The following is an 8564-nucleotide window of genomic DNA, read 5'->3' as shown; positions in this document are numbered from 1 at the left end:
TGTCTGCCTTTCGACTTTCCATTCACTAACCAGGAGCAACTTGGCCAGATCCAATATTGAAATGAAGAGAAAACGAGTCTCCTCCACACCCCTTCCCTCCCCTTTACCCCACCCCTACCTACTCCCATCCCGGGTAAGTCAATCACATGTGAGCCTACCCTGGGAACTATACTGTGACTGAAGTCACGACCCCTAAGGTGTTTCCTCAGAAGCCAAAAGCACTTACATGAAACTCCGGGCTCCAGAGGTGACTCAAGAATGTTCCCACCTGGCCACTATAGATGGAGAAAAATGCCCGTCATCTAGAAAGCAGCGGATGCTGGCAATGATGCAGGGTAAAGGGGAACCCTGATTCCCTGTCGGTTGCAGCATCGACTGGAAATCAGTGTGGAGGTGCCACGGAATGCGAAAATTCGACCTGCCATATGACCAGCCATGTCATTCCTGGACACATGCCCCAAGGCCGCTACATCCCACCACAGAGACATTTTCTCACCCATGCATGGGTGCAGCTCAATTCACAGGCACAAAGAAATGAAATCGGCCTAGATGGCCATCAACTGATGTACAGATCATTAATAATATGGTAGATGAGTGCAATGGAGTATTACTGCTGTCGGAGGAGGCGAACTACTGAAATTTGCAGGGCAAAATAGATCTCACTGGAACACGCATTAAGTAGGTGACCCAGCTCAGAAGGACAACTGCCGCCTGTTTTCGCTCGTGTGTGGGACCTACTTCTGTGTATGTGAGGATCTCTCTGAGAGTAAACGTGGGTAGATCCTAGGAAACTAGAAACGGGCCCGTGAACTGGGATATAAAGGGCTTACGGGAGAAGAGGGGCGAGAGAATACATGTGATATACCAACCAAAACAAAGAGACAAAACAAAGTATGTGTGTAAATACTGCAGGGAAACGGGCTGCTTTGTTGGGACAGATGGGAGGGGCAGGTGACAGACACGGACACGACACGGATACGACAGGCAAGTGCAGAGAGTGGGTGACAGTCAAGAGCCACAGTCCAGCTCCTGGAAGGATCCGCTGCAGGTGGAACGAAAGGAACAGTGTATGAAAAGCAGCCCCACATCCCCTCCTTCTCCCCCTAGACAAAGGAACAATGGTCGCGGTGTGAGCCTGACAAGGAGCCATCGAGTCCGGCCAGCTCCAGTTCTGCACCACGTAGCCACCACGTGGTGTTGGACAGGTGGTTGCCCTCAGTAAGGATAAGCTGAATGCTTGGGACACTCCCAGGCCTGGCTTCATGTTGAAACTTCTACAGAAAAAGGGGGCAACTGGGACGGCGGTTCAGTCATGGGAGTCCGAAAACGAAGAAGTGGCTTCAGGAGAAGCCAAAGCTGTGAGGTCACAGGGGAAAGGGCACAGAGGTGACAACATAGCTTCCAGTCCTGCAGGAACCCCCTCAGAGCATCCTCACGGCCCTTCTGAACACACGTGCTAGCTCACTGAGGGGTCTGTGTTTGGATGGTTTAAAACATTTCTGTGAAACTCTCTCTTAAATGAAGACGTGATCAATTCCAATTTAACGATCAAAACCTAACGTGGAGAAAGTGGGGCGTGGCGCTGTGTGCTTAGAGCTCCAGTTGCTCAGAGGGCCAAACACAAAGAGTCATTTCAGGTTACAAATTCAAGGACACACACACATTTGAAGCCAGACTGATGGCTCCGTGGGTGAAGAAGAGCTCGCTGCCCAGCATGGGCATCTGAGTTCGGATGTCTACAACCCACACAAAGCCAGGCACAGGAGCAGGCATCTGTAATTCCTAAGGTGAGGTGAGAAGCAGGGACAGAAGTTCCAGAAGCTCATGGGCCACCTTGCCTGGCATACGCAGTGGCTAATAACAAGACACGCTGTCTCAAACAAGGTGGAAGGCCAACACCAGCAACGGAGATTGTGCCCTGACCTTCACTTATGTGTGGTGGCCTGGGCACACCTGCATACACACACACACACACACACAGAGAGAGAGAGAGAGAGAGAGAGAGAGAGAGAGAGAATGAATTAAAATAGCAAGTGTTTTGCTTGCATGAAATCCACATTTGTATGTGTATGTTGTGGAGCAATGCAGAAGGCCGCCTTTCTGTCTACTTTAACTATCTGCTCTATGACACGTAATGTGCTTATTGGTATTCAATGAATTAACAGATGTTTAAAGAATCTTTTGAATGTGGCACATTGCTGTGTAGATTTGACTAGAAAACTCTGTTCTATAGAAATTCTATTCACTGTGGGAAAGTAATCATCTAAGGTCACACTCCAGAGAATTACTTCAGCAGGTTTCTTTTTTTTGTTTGTTTGTTTGTTTTTTCGAAACAGGGGTTTCTCTGTAGCTTTGGAGTCTGTCCTGGAACTAGCTCTTGTAGACCAGGCTGGCCTCGAAGTCACAAAGATCCCCCCGCCTCTCTGCCTCCCGAGTGATGGAATTGAAGGCGTGTGCACCACCACCACCCAATTTCAGCAGGTTTCTTAAAGATTTTGTGTGTGTGTGTGTGTGTGTGTGTGTGTGTGCGCGCGCGCGCGTAGATTCTCTGGAACTGTAGTTACTGGACGTTGTGAGACACCGTGTGGGTGCTGGCAAATGAACTCGGGTGTTCTCAAAGAGCAGCGAGGGCTCTTAAGCGTTGAACCATCTCCCCAGCCCCCATGTTAGCACTTTTAACAGTAAAGGGCCTATAAGAAAGCCTTGGGGCCATTAAAACTGTCTACTACGGCCCCGCAAGAAATCTCGCGAGAGCTAATGTTTCTCACATCAAGTCTCACCGAAACAGAATTCTAAGCAGACCCGAATCCTCTTCTAGTTGTTCTACTTCCGTTTGACTCCCTGTTTCCCTGCTTCTCTGCTGCAATGCCTCCCAGGGAAGCCGTGATGCTCGCCCATCGCTAGTCAGTCTTGAGCTGTGAGTCCCACAGGGCTGCTAACCCTGAGCATGCGCAGTCACATGAAGGTGACCAATACGATGCCGCAGAGGACTGTGGAAAGGCCAGCTGAAGTGAGTCCTCCCCTCAAGCCTCCCCTGAGGTGAGGCTGCATCAACTTGCAAGTGTGCTTTGGGGAAAGTGAGGCAGGGGGATGACTACAGAAAAGATAGAGACTGGAAAGAACTGTTTGTGCTGATGAGAAGAGCATAATGCAGAACATTAAAAATAACATCGCAAGTCAAAACCAAGAAACAATGTCAATGATCTGAAAACACCCTTCATCCAAGCAGATTTTACATGGTTTTGTTGTACATGTGTGGAATCCCAGCTTTCAAGAGGCCAAGGAGTCTGACTGGCTCAAGCCAAGCTGGTCTACATAAGAAGATTTTGTCTTAAAATAAAATAAAATAACAAAAGTAAATATGCCAATGGCAAATGAGTACATCAAAGCGTTAGTCAGCTGGGGATGTAACTCAGTGCTAAAAGTATTTGTTTAACATCTAAGAGGTTCTGGATTCAATCCTCAATACTCCCAAAAACAAGTATTGGTCATTGCAATGCAAATGCACACTAAATTAAAAAGAGACACCCTGTAAGGTCATACACCTGGCTAACATGTAAATAAATTATTGACAGTAGCAAGGGCCGGCAAGGCAAGGACGGGGCAACACAAGTTCTGTGCACTGCCAGTCAGAGGACAAAACGGTCCTCGGAACTTTGCAAGCATTTGCCAGTTCCCTAGAAGAGGAAACCTCTGCATGACCCAGCGATTCTAGCGACGGGTATTCATTCACCCAAGCATACAACCCGGAAAACAGTGGCTGGCCAGCCATGTTGATGCCGGAACCAATGCTGATAACCAATGCCAGGACCAGAACAGGAGACAACCAGATAGCTATCAGCTGGCGAGTGGACAGATAAGCAAGTCCTGGAGCAGTGGAAGAACCGGCTGGTGATACAAACCACAGCACAGATAACTCTTCAAAGCAGCGTATTGCGTTTAAAGGCTAGGCTTAGAAGACTACACGTACAGTTATTTAAAAGGCACAGCCAAGGGGCTGGAGATATGGCTCAGTGATTAAGAGCACTAACTGCTCCTCCAAAGGACCCAGGTTTCGATTCCCAGCACCCAAGTGACAGCTCCCAACTGTCTGTAATTCCAGTTCCCTTTCTGGCCTCTGAGAACATCAGGCACACACGGTGTTCATAAATGGACATGCAGGCAAAACACCCATACACAATAAAAAGTAATAAACATAAATAAAATTCTCAACCAGAGTAATAGAAAGCAGATCAAAGGTCACCAGAAAGAGGCTCTGGGTAACTTCCAGAGGGGCTAGGGAACCCCAGTGATCATTTAGATAATCTGTCTCCACGGATAGGTGGAAATACAGCTCCCATACATTTCTCCAGATTCATCAAATTGTACATTTAAAAAATGGTGAATTTTATCACCTGGATTACACCCGGATGAAGCCAATACCCTACACAACATTCAGAGAACCACTGGATCCAAGCACTGTGATCGTGAAGAGACCTGTGGGAAGGAAGGCTTCTGTTTCTATGGCCGCAGGATTTTCAGTGTTTTCCTCAAGCCCTCCCACCCTCGCCGCTCTCTCTGACCATTGCTGCTCCCCTGGGACATCAGCTGGGACTCCCTGGGACTCTTATTAAAGGTGTTTGACCGCATGCTCAGAAAAGCATTGGATCTCAGCCACCTGCCGGCATGTAATTTCCAGGCCGTGCTGGCAATGGACATCCCAGACTTGAAGCCTTGTCATTGAGTACATTCATGCAGATGCTGGCCTTCATCCTTTGCCTTCTGGTGGTACCCGGTGAATTATTCCATCAAGGCACGCTTGAGGGGAGTGTGTTCCTGCAAACCACAGATGAGAAGAGAATAACAAAACAGCCATGTGCCCTTGTCAGAGCTTAGCTCCCCTGGAGCCAACAGCCAGCCTTAGAAATGGCTTGGACAGCAAGAGACCAGATGGGCCTGTCGCTGGACCGCTTACCACAGGACAGAGAGCCAGCCAACGCAGCGAGAGGCAGATTTCACCATAACTCTGTGGAGATCTCGAAGGACTTTGCTTTTACCGTAAATGCCAACAGTCGATGAGACCCAGACCTCCCTGAACTACTAGATTAAGTCTCTTCTTTTTTCCTTAAATTTTTTTCCTTAAATCTTCCCCTCACCTCCTACCCACTTCCCAACCCTGAACGTCTTACAAATGCAGTCGCCCCGGTTCTGATATGTCAGAGACCCAGTGGAGACACTGGTGCTCAGTGGTGACAGTACCAGAGCTGTCCCATAGGCAGCTGCCCCGCTGCAAGGTTTGGGCAGCAGCTTTGGGCTGATGTTGGGGTCATCTGCCTGCTCTGTATCATCCCAATGCCCTTGCACCGGCTGGAGGATTGTCCAGCCTCCCAACGCCTGACTCAGCTGTCAACTAGATACATCCTAGAGTAGTCCATTGCCCAGATCAGACTGCCCTGTGGCCAAGTCAGTGAAGGATTGTCTTGACTAATTAATGATTGATGTGAGAGAGCCCAGTCCACTGTACGAGGTACCATCCCTACACAAGTAGTCCTGGCCTGTCAAAGGAAGCTAGTTACACATGAGCCTGGGAACAAGCCAGCAAGCAAGCCAGTAAGCGGTCCTCTGTGGCTTCTGCTCCCAGTCCTGCCCTGACTTCCCTCGGTGACCTGAAAGCATAGAACGGACCCGCCCCTTTCCTCGCGGAGCTGCTTTTGATGAGAGCATTTCATCACAGCAGCAGAGGGAAACTGAGATCTAGCTCGCCCTCCCCTCTCCCCACTCATACCGAGGCCCTCCAGGAACTCTGCCAAAAGCCCCCATGTGGAAATCCCTAGGAAGGGGCTCCAGCCCATTGAAACAGTGGAAGACAAGAGAAACCGACACCAGAGGATCCAGAGCATGAGACACCACTTCCTACCAACGTGACCTGTCATAGCAGGAAACAGCGGGGGAGTCCCTCATGACTCACAAATGCCACCCACAAAGCCGAAAAGACACACCTGTGAGGATCAGCACGTGGTGCCGACAGAAACTCAGTGCCTGCTTCTTCCCCGCCTGCCTGTTTTCAGAGGGGTGGCCCGACAAGAAGCGGTGGGACTCGCTAAGTCTGATGGGAAATAGCTAGTGAGCCTATTACACTCGGCTTGTTGCTGTGTTTCTGTCCCATTGTGGACCTGGTGAGACCAGGCTGAGTCTCCTGAGGACCTGGATTCCCAGCAGCCTCTCCCCCCCACCCCACTCCATGAGGACCTTGTAGCAGTTGCTCATGAGACTTGTGCAAATGTGAGGGAAGGTTTGGGGGTGGGGCTGTAAACAGTGGGTCCAAGTATAAGATGATGTCTAGACAAGCCTCAGGACATTGCCCCTCCTCTCCAATACCTCCTGTTATGGGTTCCTTTAAGTCACATTAAACTGAGGACACATTGAGGAGGCTGAGGCAGGAGGATTATTAAGTTTGAGGTTGGGCTACATAGTAAAACCCTGTAGTGTTTTGTTGTTGTTTTGTTTTTAAAAAAGAATAGCCTGGGGCTAGAGAGATGGGTCAGTGGTTAAGAGCACTGACTGCTCTTCCAGAAGACCTGGGTTCAATTCCAAGCACCCACATGGCAGCTCACAACTGTCTGTAACTCCAAGATCTGGCACCCTCACACAGACATGCATGCAGGCAAAACACCAATGCACATAAAATAAGAATAAAAAGAATAGCCTGGAAGAAAAGTACATTGAGAATGTTCTGGATATCCTGTGTGCCCACTCCCACCTTCAAACCAGCTGCCCTCAGTCTGCACAGATGGCCCTATCTACACCACAGTAAAGATGGTGACCCCTCTACCTTCACTATGGTCAGCCCGGCAAGCACCAAGCCTAGAAACGGGCTGCTAGTCTTTGGGCACACTTGTGCTCACGGCTGAGCCCGGAGGGGGACCTCCCTTCTCATCTCAACCACAGACTTCCTGAGCCAGGGACAGGATCCACTTTACACTCGAGCTCTCTCCTAGGCATCTAGCTCATGGTCTCCTCAGCCCAAACCTCTTCCATCCCCGTCACTGTGCTGCTGTTCCGCTGAAAAAATAAAAGAAAGAAAACAGACACAACCGAAGGGGAAGGAGTATGGCCTCCCAGAGACCAGTGCTGCCTGGCTATGGATCCCATCCTGAAACAGTCTTCCCAGGGGAGAATCTTCTTCATTCCCAAGATTCTCTGGCACCAGATGTCCAGGCCTGACTTCTGTCCTAGCGTGATGTCACATAAAGAATCCAGGAACTTATATAATGGTGTTACCTGAGAAGATTAAATCATCATCATCATCATCATCCCTGAGGTCAAAGTGTGCCACTGGTGTATTCCCCTCCTTGAGTGGGCAGAAGTGCACGAGGGCCGGCAAGTAGAACGGATAAAAGACTTTCAGTCTGACGAAAAAGCCAACCTTTGCCTCTGGGAATGTGGTGGCAAAGAGAAAGTAGGACAGAAAGCAGAGCTGGGTCCGCAGCACACACATGGTGATAGGTAGTGCAGAGCCTGTGAAGGAAAGGGACAACACAGCAGGGGAAAGCAAGGTGGCTTTGCGAGGGACAGAGATGCGGCACAGCTCTGGATTCTGAGGTGGGGAGATTACTCCTGCGTGAGCAGAGGGCTCTAGTGTCATCACATGGCTTTCATTAAGGGCTGGGAAGATTTACCTCAAGGAAGCGAAGCCATAGAGCAGAGTTGTGAAACTAACACAGCTCCTTCTCAAAAGCCAGAAGCATGCTGATCATGGCCTGAGGCCAGGGCCTTGAGGGAACGTGGCTTTGGATCCTGACAACCCAGTTCTTCCTCCATGTGGGGTTACAGCTATCAGTCCCAGGGCCACGACGTTCTCCATCTATGATGTTCCTGAGATACGCTGTGTTGACTAGCTTCTGACTTAATCCCATTGTATAAATAGTTCTGCGACTGATCCTGTAGCAGAAGATACAATGGAGGGGTAAGTGTGTTCCTGACCCACCACACACAAGCCCAGTAAGGGAACACACAATTTTCCCGCCATCCTTATCTCCCTGGGTATTCCGAAGGGGCAGCTTCCCCCTGCTAAACCCTCTTTCCTCCTACCCCATCCCCGCTTTCAGCCAGAAACCCCTTCCCTTCCTCTCTCCCTTTTTGGGGGCATAAAATCCTCCAACTCAGCCTGTGTGGGCGCCGCCGGGAGGGGGCGGTGAGTGCAAATGGGAGGGAGTTCCTTTGTTTTAATAACCTGCATGCAGCAAGGTAGGACTGCAGGCAAACTGATTCCTGGCCAGCAAGGGGCACTAATCCTGTAGCAGAAGACCCAGCGGAGGGAAGAGTCATTGGAGAGCATCTGAAGGAAGAGATGGGCAGGCGCCAAGGCAAGAATTCCTCCAATAATCTGAAAAACAACATGAAAACACCAGATCCCGGCGATCTTACAACAGAAGGACTTGAACACCCTATTCCGGAAGAAGTGGAAAACAGTGTCATTATGAAAGCAATAGAGTCTCTTAAACAGGGTATGAATAACTCAAAGAAATAGAAGAGAAATATAACAAAAAGATTGAAGAAATAAGTAAAGAAATGGAAGAGAAATA

Source organism: Myodes glareolus, chromosome 22, assembly GCF_982192425.1.
Source record: "Myodes glareolus chromosome 22, mMyoGla1.1, whole genome shotgun sequence".
NCBI classification, from domain to species: domain Eukaryota; kingdom Metazoa; phylum Chordata; class Mammalia; order Rodentia; family Cricetidae; genus Myodes; species Myodes glareolus.
Note: the sequence above shows the minus strand (reverse complement) of the source record.